Raw genomic sequence first — 13,401 nt, 5'->3', positions numbered from 1 at the left:
CAATTGTTCACTCTATTATGATGAACACATTAGAGACTATGTGGAGAACTCATTATGATTTTAGTGCTTTCACAAAAGAACTATGATGATAAAAACTTGCAGGGAAAAGTAGCTTAATAAGGTATATTTTACAATTTCTAGTTTTGTGAAGCTATAATAAGATTTATTGTAAAGTTCCGTAGAATATGATTAATTCTAGTCTGCATAGACCCAATAATTATTTTGAGATAGATTTAGTTGATTTCTTCACAATTAATTGGTTCAGCATAGGATCTGTTTGATTTAATTGCTGATAGAGTCTAAAACAATTTGACTATATTTCAGAATAAGGAGATAAGGCTGATTATATGTAGATAGGATCACAATTCATAGATCACTAAATTGAGAAATAAATGCTCTAGTGTTTCAGAGCATCCTAATAGTTAATTTGGGTCACTGTATAGTCAATTCCATTGAATGATGGTTGCTCAATAAACATTGATTGAACCCATACCTATAAAGAGACTGAACTCAAGGAGATCAAGGTTACACTTGGTGTCTTCATATTAGTCTTCTAGGACTGCCATAATGAAATACCGTAGAGTGAGTGGCTTAAAACACAGAACTTTGCTTCTTACAGTTCTGGAGCCCAGAAGTCCAAGGTCAAGGTGTCAGCAGGCTTGGTTTCTCCTGGGGCCTCTCTCCTTGGCTTGCAGCCTTCTCCCGTGTCCTCACATGATGTTTCCTCTGTGCATGCACATCCTTGGCATGTCTCTCTTCTTAAACAGACACTAATCATGTTAGATTAGGGCTCCCCACTTAAGACCTCATTTAGCCTCAGTTACCTACTTACAGGACCTTTCTACAAATATAGTCACATGGGGGTTAGCATTTCAACATACGCATTTTGGGGACACACATTTTAATCCACAATAATCTTCATGTTTCAGTATATTTATATATAGGAGTACACATTAAATGACAAGAAAAATACTAAGCTATGAAGTTTCTGCTCTTATGTTTTTTAAACAAGATTGAAGATATTTTTGTAAAGAGGATGTTGAAATGTCATGACCAAGTAATAAAGATTTGAGGATCAAATGAGGTAAAATAGAAAACATGTGACCATGCTTTGAAATTCATAGTATGATAGAAACATAAGGTATTTATCATTATATGCACTAACATTCAGGCTTCTTATGCTCTCTCCTAACTTGCTCTCTGCTGATGTGCTCTCAGGCAAAGACCTTACAGACTTACATCCACACTTTTTCTCCCTTAAAGATGATCTCTTAATCCATATTACTAATTATAAACCTTTGCCATCTGGTGATGGGTTTGGGGATCAGGAAAACTTCTAAGTTCACATAAATTCATTTCGCCTATGGATAAGTTTAGTCCATGTAGTGGAGACTTCAAGGTCAAAACATGTCCTAGACCCCCAAGAAGCAATGGCTGAGACAGAGAATCTAGGTTTACGGAGGCCCTGACTGTTAGAAAGGTGTAATCAGAAAATATAATGTCAAGTCAGGCAAAATAAGAGCAATATGGCATGTAAATGTAGACTTTTTAAATCTCACTCTTGAAAGGAATAGTAAAATCTGTTTCAGCCATTTAACTTATGCCTGAATATTCCCTCATCTAGATTTCAATCTTCTGCAAAGGTTAGAAACTGGTCACCTACAGTCTGGTTCATTGTCATGTGTATTTGTACTGCCCAGGATTTAAAGTTCCTTTGACTTTCTCTCCATTTTTTAATTTGGGAAATTTATCATATAAATTTGGCTTCTTCTGAAAAAGTGAGAATATCTAACCACACCACGGGCTCAAGCTTCTGGAACTGAGCGGCAATTACAATTTAAAAGGGTATACGCTCTCCTGTCCGTCATTGTCCCAATACTCCTATTTCAATCATGTGTGTTATCTGCCCAGACCAACAGCCATTTGAACTTAGGATCCCTTTATCTCTTAGTGATAGGGAATTTCCACATCTGAAGACAGCGGGCTTTTTCTCTGAACCATTCTCCTGATAGGCACATCCTCCCACGATTCTAAATATTCCGTTCCTTCATACCAAAGAGAAGAGATTATTGGCAACTTTCCCCAGCTTGGCCTAACTACTGAAATATATTTCTTATTTGGGAGAATTTCTGCAAATGAAGGATATTGCTTAAGGAGAAAGGATTATGTCAGTTTCTTCTCAGAGCCAAGCATGTTGTTATTTGTTATTTGCACATAAAAAGCTCTTGGAAACTTTTACCATGGTCTAGAGTACCTGACCTGGTATGGTCCTTGCCAGTATCACCACCAGATCCAACAGGAAGGGCCCACTCAAGCCTTTCTATAGCTGTAGCTTTCACCATTGGGTGAGGGGTCTTGAAGGTCAAGGGGACATGGCTACCCAGAGCCCAGGCATCCTCCCTATACCCTCTATTCTAGACCATCTCCTATAATCCCTGCCCAAGTGACTGAGAGCCCACTTCCCAGGCCTATGCAGGTTTACTCTCTGGTTCGTCCTTTGAGTGAAGACTGAGCCACTATTGTGAATATTCCTAGGCATGATGGGTGCCAAGGGTTAAATATTTGGGAGGAGTCTGTGGACATGTGCTCTGAGGAATCCATATAGATATGCATAAGATCTCTTGTGGAGTGGGACAGAAAAAAGGGGAGGGCTGGTTTGGGCCAAGACTATCTAGTTGTGGTCTTTCCCTGGGCCTACAAATGTTTGAGGTGGCCCCAATCCTTGCATATCTTTCCAACCTCAACTCCTGTCTCCCTGCCTCCAATAAACTCTAGTCACATGGTTTTCTTCCTGTCCCTCAAGTGGATCCAACTTGCTGCCTTTATATGTGTTGTTTCCCTTGCTTAAATTATACTTTCCCTGATTATTTCTGTGGTGGGCTCCTTCTAGTTATTCAAATCTGAGCTTAAAAATCGCCTCCTTTCCTAGATATTCCTCCCTACTCCCAGTCATTTTCCTTCATTTTATCATGTTTTCCTTACAGGACATTTTATGAAGTGATCTTTTAAAGGCATTTACCTATGTATTGTTGACCTCTTCCTACAAGAATACAAACTCCAGGAGAGCAGAGAATTTGTTCTGCCTGCCATAGTCTCCTCCGATCTAGCACAGAGTAGTGCTCAAAAATATGTGCGTAATAAATGATTGACTGAGCAACTAAACCAACAAATATCTGTTGTCTCTGTGCAATATGAAGACAACTACATGTAAAGTTAAAAATACTTAAGTTTCATTGTTAGCATTAAGCAGGCTAGGCTAGGTTAGGCTGCAATAACTCTCTGGTCTAAAACAAGATTTACTTCTCATTCACACTCTATCACAATTGTGGGCTAGCTCGGGGCTTAATTCTGTCATTCTGGGACCCAGATTGACAGATTCTTTCCTATCTGGAGCAACACTGATTGCTATGGCACACAGAAAGAGGGAAGGTATCAAAGCATTAGCTGGCTCTTAAAACATCTGCCTGGAACATACATCAGCTTTGCTCAGATTTTATTGGTGAAAGCAAGTGACAACACTGTGCCTGACTTTAAGTGGGGTGCCTTGAAAGAGGGCAAGAAACACGTGGTGAACAGCTCCAATCCTGACCACGTGTCTGCTTGACAGCTCCTTTCCTTCCACTTTTTGTAGGATATATAAGATATTATATTTATAGGATATTTTGCTTAGCATAGACACAGCTTAAGTTTGTGATACAAATCAACATCTCATTTGTGAGTGATCCTTGGTATTATAAAAATATATTTTTTAATAAAGCTGAATCTCATGAAAAGTAAAGGCTGTTTTACTACATATTTATTTTGCCATATTTTAGTTTAAAAAAATTTCTGTCTTTAAAATTGGTAATAACTTTGCATCTGATTCTTTTACCCTTTTAAATGTGATTGCCTCTGACATATCCACCAACATGTTTAACAAAAAACGATGGAAAATCAAGTGGGTTATTCCCCTGCATACATATGGTTCCATAATAAAATTATCCCTGCTGAGAAGACAAGTTTGCATTTTGCAGCTGGTCACAACTGGTGAGAACAGAGGGTCTATATAACTTTAATGGAGTGTATTTCTCAAACTCTTCTGATAAGTGCAGCATCTCTCACTTTCTCCCACAATTAAGTTAGTAATTCTTGATTTCAAGCTTTCATTAAGAGACTGGTGATATGTTGCACACAGAAACAGCATCTTGCAGGTTGCCTTTTGATCTGTTATCTCTTGGTTCTCCTTTTTCTTCCTCTGCCTGTCTCTTCCTAACTTCCAATTATCTGTTCATCAGACTCTGTGTAAACAATTTGGGTGTTTGCAAAGGGTTTAGATAAATTTCATTAAAATTCCTGCATGTTTTGCAAAAAAAAAGAATTAAATCAGCACTTAAAGTCAGCCCATTTGAGATCTTTATTTTCCTATCTTTTTTTTTTTTTTAATTTAGGAAATGTTTTACTTATTTTTCAAGTTAATACATGTCTTTGGGGCCAAGAGAACAAGAAAGAATTTCCTGGAAGTAGAGCCCTTCAATATTTCTCCGGTTCATCAGAGAAGTAGTTGACGCTATATGACAAGCTGCCAAATGGTCCCAAGAAGTATCTAATCTATTATTTTTGGTCAAACTATTGGATGTGGCCTATTTCTGTGGGTAATAGTCAGTACAGCCCAGATGATTTTTATTCCAAATAAGACTTGGAAAGATAGCCCATAATGAAAGAGTTGTCATAAAATGTTTAAAGAGACATAATTCCTCCTAATATTCTTAGAAATGCCTGCAGTTCATGGCAAATCATGTGTTTGTAAGTAAGTATGCCTTACAGGTTTCTATGGAAAACTTTCCCATCTACATAGAAAAACAAGGAAGAAAGAGTGGTTAATATTTCTTGAGCATCCATATGTGCTAATCACTATTCTATATGCTTTACTTAATTCATCTCATTTAATCCCTCTCCCAGCAACCCATACAATACAGATTATTCTCACTTATCTTTTCTGTTTCATTGAAGGAGTCAGTGTATCACAGAGCCTTGCAGAATTATAAGCCAAGGAGTCTATTTCACTGTCTTAGGCTTAAGAAGAAGGATGGTGCCCTGGTGGAGCTAAGCAGTTAAGACATCCATACTTGTGCTATTGTGATTAAATCTTCTCTTTGAATATTAGATTAACCAACGATTTCTGATACAACTCAAATTACTCTATCATGTACAACTTCCATGTTGGTTATATAAAATTGTAGCCTTATAGATACAAATATTTACTGTTTCATTATTGCATTCATTTATTTTGATTGATAACATTTTAAAATATTTAATTTAGAATATTTAAAAATATTGAAAATATAATAAAGAAACAATATCAATTATGACCCTACCATTAAGAAAGAACTGATTTTTACATATTGATGTATTTGTTTCCAGTCTACCTTGATGTATAATATATAATATTGATACATACATTTTATTTTTTACAGAATATAGATTTTACCATATGTACAGTTTATGTTCTCCTTTCTCCACTTACAATTTCATAATGAGCATTTTTGCTTGATATTATTAATCAAAAATATAATTTTAATAACTGTATTTCTCCATTTGTGGATATACAATACTAAATATAGCTTTTTCTCCACTATTTCAGAAATGCTGTTTTGTGTGTGTGTGTGAGAGAGAGAGAGAGAGAGAGAGAAAGTTAGACAAAGTTACGTGCTCTCGACCTATTCCTCTAGATTTTCTCAGTTTCGTTCCTGTAACAAGTCAGATTATGAAACCACATATTTTAATTTCCCATGAAGGTGTCATTCCTGAATCATGGTTTAGTATTATAACTGCAGTAATGATTAGAACTCTACATAAAGAAAATATCAACGTGAATAACATTTCTATGTCCTCAATAAAATCATCACATCAAGGGATTATTCACTGCTTGGATAAGGTCTATGAAATATATTCCTATTAGATATTGAGACTGAATAGGAGACTGCTGCTTTTGGATAATAAGGATATTTTCTTTGATCAGCTAATTTTGCTCACTGCATCTTCCTTTTCCCCTAGGCTGTTGGGAAGCAGACCTAAATTTAGTGTTCAACTATAGAAAATATTTATAGTCTAGATCTGCACTGTCCAGTATGGTAGCCACTAACAACATGTGGCTATTTAAATTAATTACAATTAAATAATATTAAAAATTCAGTTCCTTAGTCACACTAGCCGCATTTTAATTGCTCAACAGCCACATGTCTCTACTGTCTATCATAATGAAAAATAAAGATCTAGAATATTCCCATCGTCATTGAAAATTCTATTGGACAGCACTGATCTAGATTATGGATCAAATTAGAAATTTCTAACATTCTATACATATTTACATTTTATGCTAATTTAATCTCTCTAGAAGATTAGTTATTTATTATTGCCTGCCACCTTCTATTACTTTTAGAATTAGGTAGTATATAAATTGCAAATATGTGATTAAATCTATCCCTTCATAATATATTATCATCCTATCATAAGTTCTTACAATATTGATACCCAACTGGTAGGAGATGACTGGATAGGTTATCAGGCTTACAAAAGAGATTTAAAATTTTTGTTATATCTAGGTTTTTTAGATTTACATAATCACATTTGTACGGGCCCTGTCCACCCATATTAATGTGCTCCTCCTCTTCTCATCCTCCCTCATCCTGTCTCATTTTCTACATCACTTGTAGTAAATGTGACTGAGCACAGGCCTTACTCAGGATCATTAGGGTAGTGTTGGAAATTACAAAGGTGCAATGATTCTGTGCTTCCACTTCTGTCATGCTACCTGCGTCATGGTCACCATTAGTAGACGTAACTGCAGGCGGGTGAACACCAGCGAGAGCTTCAGGGAAAAGCAATGTCAGTTTTGGCTGGATACCACGGAATGTTTTATATGCCTTTGGGACATTTAGACTCAGATTGAAAATCTGAAAGCAACATTCATATTTTAGAATTTAAAATTACTTATACCCATAGTTTCTACTGATTTGAGATGGATTTGAAATAAACACATCAACAGTACATCTTCTTTAGAGCTAGTGATGGCGCTTTCAAAATGCTTGGGTATAAATAAAGCAAACATATATTTCCTAGGTCTAGCTCGATAGTCGTTGAATGCTTAGCCATAAATCAGCATGGAACACTTTAATTTCATTCCTTGCCTACATAATCAAAACATGAAGCTCCCTTTTCTTTAACACATAATTCTTCTCAATCATTGCATAAATTGCCGTATTTCTTTATAACAAAGTAAATGTCCAGGTTCAACTATGATTTACAGATTGGGTAAATTATTAGCCATATGGTAGTTATATGCCATTATGCTTACAAAATATGTGTTTTAAGTAAATACATCCATGACTACGAGAGAGGGCTATTCGTTACTATTTGGATGTTTTAAATATCTTCTCTACAGCACGGGCAAGCACTTACAGCTGGGTTATGTTATTTGTCCCAAATACTGTTTTTTTTTTTTCATGATTTTGTCATTCCAACCTGCAAAAGTGGATAAAGATGGGCCTTCAAAGGGATAACTTCATACCACAGCTATCAATTACTATGAAAATATCATATAATTTTTTGTCACCACTTCTCTTCTTCAGTTTCAGCCAACAGTGCTTTGAGTGAATTTTTGATTTGTTATATCTCTGGGGTGCTGAGATGCCATTGATTATTTGATGTATCACCAATTTAATAATGATCGTTATAAGGGTTGAGGAGGGACCAATTTCAATAAAAGTAAATGTTGATTGTTAATGAGATGGCAAATATATTCTTCATTTGTGAGCTGGCACCAAAATTTTTCTGAGAGAGAGAGCAGTTTTGGTTGGAAAACTATTTTGTTGAAGATTTAGAGTTGCTGCTCAACAATCGAGCTTACATCGGTCTCAGAAGGCACTGGATCTTGTGAAGGTGTGTGCGTGTATATGTGTGTTTTGGGGGTTGGATATGGGGGGGTGATGAAGCTCTGCATACGGACAAAAGAATTTGAAGCTTGAGGTGGGGCAGTGCTGGAGACAGTAGAGAAGCAGGGAGAGATGCTGAGAAGGTCATATAAAATGAGAGTAGGCCAAAGACTTCCAATTTGACTCCTTCCCATCTCCCAAAATTCTTCAGCAAATTATGCACGTTCTCAGAAATCCTAGTGGGAGGAAATTTTTTGTGGAAATTGGTGGAGAGGCCAAAGAGATTTTTATGAACATCGATAGACTTGGGGCACAATTGAATAGTGCCTACAGCTACAAGAGTCAGAGTTGGAAGAGCTATAGAGTCTAAGCCCAAGAATCAGTCTATGCTGATACGTGTAGATCTAATCCATTCATTGTATGAATATATCAATCAGCTTAGTCATCCATGCCCCTATGGAAGGAATTTAGTTCTTGTTAGTGTTTCTCCAGCACAGTCAATGCTGCAAAGAACAACTATATATTTCTCCTTGAGCACACAGAGTTACTCTAAAAAACGCACCTAGAAGTGTCACTTTTGTTTCATAGGAAATTTACAAGATGTTTTCAAATTGTCCTCCAAAGTAACAGTATACAGTGTGTTCCAAAATACAGTATAAATGTATGATCTGATTTTCAGTATATGAAAGTTCTCCTTTACCCTCATTTTTGTGAACAAATGACATTATCTTTTGGATTGGGTATGGAACGTTATCTTCTTATTTTATTGTGGTTTTTGCTGATTACTAGTGATATTGGACAACTTTTCTTAAATGTAATGGCAAATGTATTGGCCATTAAGTTTCTCTCTTCTGTGTATTGCCTTAGTTTTTCTTTGGCAGGTGCTATTAATCCTCTCCCTCCTATCCATTCTTCACTTCTTTACCAATAGATTCTGATTTTATTTGAGACCTTGTTATATCCAGTTAAATTTATTTCTTATTTTCCCTTGAGGCTGGAAGTGGTCACGTGACTCAACTCTGGCCAATGGGAAGCAAGTGCGAGTCACTAGGACTTCCAGACAGACTTTTTAAAAGGCATTTCTTTTACTTTTTATCCCTGGAACTTCCCTTCTCTTTTTTCTGGAATACAGATTCAATGCCTGGAGAAACAGAAAGTAGTCTTTAATATGAGAGAGCAAACTCTCTTGAACAGGAAAGAAGCTGAGTCATTAATGATTTCATCAGGTGGCTGTGCCCACCCAGATGGCCTCCTTCCCAACATCTGGTTTTGTGAGGAAAACTAGCCTATATTGACTTAAGCCTCTCTAACTAAATTCCTTTAAGTAGCAGAATTCCATATTAACTATTAAAATATCTTGTTCTCATTTTTAATTAGCTTGTTTGACTTTCTTATTGAGTTCCTAGTGTTCTTTATATATTGTAGATACAAATCTTTTGTCAATTATATCTGACACAAATATCTTCTGAAGACAGGGATTTTTGTTCTGACTCTTTCTCTAACTTCACCACGGGTTCTGGAAAAATTACTTTCCCTTTCTATGTCATGGGCCCATTTTCAGTAAAATGAAGAGTAGAGACTCTCTAAGGACTGGTATAGGGCTATATTCTATGAGTCCATGAATTTGTGCTTAATAAGCACATCTCTGAACAGCAGAGCAGAGCAGTGTGGTCTGCCACAGTCCTTTATCTTGATAAAGCTCTTTTTTGCCCTGCCAGATAGGTCACACAATCCAGACTGATTACTTAAGAGAATATTTACAAACCATTCGGGTTAGCTTTAGAGTAATCCATCTTTTTGAACATGTATAGGAATAGTCTTACAAACTATTTGGAGTTGAAAATTTTCTTATGTTACCCAAGACAAAAAAAAATGGGAAAAATAAAAAAACAATATCATAATATTTCAGCATATCTCTTATTAAACTAAATGGATGTAAATTATCAATAGAACTTGAAAATCTCATATTCTATTGATAAGCAATAGAAGGAAATGGTGAGTAATTCTTGATATATTTCAACAATACTCATTAAGTTATTAGAAAAGGAAAATTTGTTGAGGTAAAATAGTTTGCTATCTGCCAAGTTTGGATTTGATTTAAAAACAGTTGTGGAGAAATCTTAAAAGACAGACAGAAAACAAACCAAACAATAAAACAAAGTAGATAGATCATATTGAGAGTTCTTGTAAGATGGCCTGTTTTCCATTATTACTGTGAAGAGAAAATGTTGATTTTATCAGCTGGGGAATACTTCCCCCTAAAATTCATCTTTTTCCTTTGTGCTTATATAAAAGCTGAAGCAGAAAGGATCATGACAGACATTTGGGATGAAACTGGGAGAATATCTTTTCTAGAGTCAACACCATCTTGGACATTAGCCTCCAAATGCCTGCACTTTGTGAATATTCAGTCTGCCAAAGAGCTTTACACTACTCTGTCTTCAGTACTGTGCTCTGAAAGGGAGGAGCCTGCCAACCTGTCTAGAGCTGCAGCTCTGAGGTTGGTTACGTGAGAACCTACTGCATAAATCTCCTAATCTAATTCAAGCAAATGATATGTGTGACTAAATGAAGTCTTGAATTCACAGAGGGAGAAAAATAACAACAGTGAAACGAAGCTTGTTAATCAATCCTGTTCTTCCCTCCCAACTCTGCCTATAGAAAATCTTCTAAGAGGTGCCTGCTTTGTCTCTTGCTTTATCCTTTGACTTATTACTTGAGTTAGTTAAAATCTGTGTTCCAGAAAAAAGTCAAGTTTCTTGACTTTTTGACTCATTACTTGAATTACTTTATTGTAACTCAAAGGTCTTGGAGCCCTAAAGTTTTCTGAGCCTAATTAAGGAGTCACTAATATTGTCACTAACTGAGCTGGATGAGCTGTGGTTGATATGCCAATGGTAGATCTTGGACCTTCCTCTTTCCCATACCTCCTCATGATATAGAGAGGAGGGCCCCTGGGCTCCTTCCTTAGCTACTGCAGACTCCTGCTCTTGCCTTCCTCCTAGTTGCGGCAATCCTGACTCACCTCAAGCCATGTACAAACTTGGCCCCACCCTACCAGGGCCACCCACACACAGCAGCCATACCAGGAGGCTCATAATCCCAGCCATGATATATCAAATTATTAGATTTTCTTCCTCACTTTGTTAATTCTTCAGAACTAATTGGGTTTTTACTATTAGCTAGATCCTTCTTAGAGAATACAAAAATAAGAAGAAGATATTCTGGATCATCATGAAGCTCTTAATATAACTGAGAACCTGTTTAAACAACAAAGTGTACAAAACAGATGTACAAGGAAAATGAAATCAGATGAAGAAGCAATTAATTAGGACTAAGAATCATAGGGAAGATTTCACAGAGCTATTGCCATTTGAGTTGAAATCTGAAGGATGGGAGAGCATTTTCCATGTTAGTAATGGAGAACAGTGATGGGTTTGCAATGATATTCTGGGCTAAACAAACAGCGAACAAAAACCAGAAGTGTTAAAAAAAAAAAAAAAAGGTGGATGGGATACGTGGAAATGGCAAATAACTTTCTCTGTTGTTCTCTAAGGTGTATGGCAGACAAGATGTATTACAAAGTTGAATTGGGGTCAGATTAATGAAAGCCTTGAAGGATTTTTGTCTTTATACCATGGGCATGGACATTTAGACTTGTCAAATAGTTTTTAAAATAGCAACATGATCAAAACTCTGCTTTACAAAGGTAAACCTGGGGAAAGTGTAAAGGATGGGTTGGCAAAGTGAGAGATCAGAGGCAGGGAGCCTGTTAAAAAGGCATTGCAAGAGTTCAGAAAGAGATCAAAAGAGTTCCTACTAAAGCATGGGACATAGTAATTGGAGGAAAGGAATAGATAGGAGAGTCACTTTGATTATATAATTGATAAAAATAATAAATTGATTGGAAATAAGAATTGAGAAAAATGCAGAAATGAGGAATACATCAAATTTTCTAGCCTGAGCAACTCGGAGAAAGCTACAGAGTTATTCTTGGGGAAAACAAGAACAAGAGGTGAACAGAAGGTAAAATGGGAAAAGTAATAGGGTGTTCGTGGCAAATACAATGTCAGGAAGTACCATTCAAAGCTTCCCTGCTCAGAGAAAGGAAAAACTTTTCAAATCTTTGAAATAGTCAACATTTTCCCATGTGGAACAGAGTTCTAGCTTCATTATATTGGTGCTATATCTAAAAACTTCTAGAATTTGATGAACAGATAGGAGATTGGCCTAGGCTATAATAAGAAACCGTATCATAGACACCTGAATAATGAAATGCGATCAGAAACAGTGGCTCTCCAACAAAGTTGGTGAAGCCTGAAAATGAGATTTACACACACACACACACACACACACACACACACACACATGTGTAGTAGGCAATGTGTGGTGGAAAAACTGAATTAATAAGAATCTGGATGCTCTTCAACCAGGACTGAAAGACGTACAATTGGCTTTGGCTTGGAATCACCTCTACTTTAAAACCATATTTATGTGTAACTGCGTCTGATTATGCAACTTAAGTTCGTGCTAAGAAAAGGTAACCCCAAGCTTCTTTCTTCCATCCATTCACAACAAGCAGATACCCCTGCCAAATTTCTTTGGACGCTTTAATAGTGGTCATAGCCCAGTCTATTGTTCTGACTCTTCGTGGGCTACTGTTGTGTGACCCTCCCCTGGCTGACCTCTGTTCAGTAGAACAGGGGAACCCTTCATGGGAGGGAGGGTTGAACATTGAGCAGATGAAGTGCTGCCCTGACTGTCTAATCAACACCTGGTTCCTCCTAGAAGCATGATGTCTGGTAAAACAAAGAGAAGTGCTAATCCTCTTGTGACTGCAACTTTTGTAGAAGTTAGGCTTTGCCACTCTGATTCCTAAAAAACTGACTCCCTGAGGGCAGTAAGGTAGCCCCTACAGAAAATAAAAAAGGGTAGGAATGCATTCTTTCTAGAAAGAAGAATTTCTAATGCACTGTACCACTTTAAGTATCAGTTGTCACCAGATGAGCCATTCGCTCTATCTAGATTGAGCTAACATGACTGCATCCATAATTTTCTAATTTCTCATTATTGAATTCTTGATCAGAGTGACCATCCCCCTTTCCCTGAAAATCCTCAAGCCACATGTGGTTCTTTGGATGTATGAACTTTCCTTTTTTCTGCCTTCCATCGACCACTCTTTTTGAAATTTTCAATCCTTAATTCGATTAATTAGTCAAGAATTTCCTTGACGTTAATTTTATAACCACGCTATAACTTTGTTAAAACATTCTTGCACAATAGAATTTCCCTTGGGTCCTACAGTGGCCTGGGGAAGACCCTGGAATAAAGAGATTCTGAGTGAGGATAACAAGAGAATTTTGCCAGTCAGTCCAAAGACTTATGGATGAGAAGCTTCAAGAAATATTTGTGGTTACCCCTGTGGTGGTAGGTGAAACCTACATTCTCCAGAGATCTCTGATCTTTAGATGGTGGACTATTAGGATTGGGC

The sequence above is a fragment of the Ceratotherium simum genome, chromosome 37, assembly GCF_057802395.1.
Source record: "Ceratotherium simum simum isolate JZ-2026a chromosome 37, ASM5780239v1, whole genome shotgun sequence".
Lineage (NCBI taxonomy): Eukaryota > Metazoa > Chordata > Mammalia > Perissodactyla > Rhinocerotidae > Ceratotherium > Ceratotherium simum.
Note: the sequence above shows the minus strand (reverse complement) of the source record.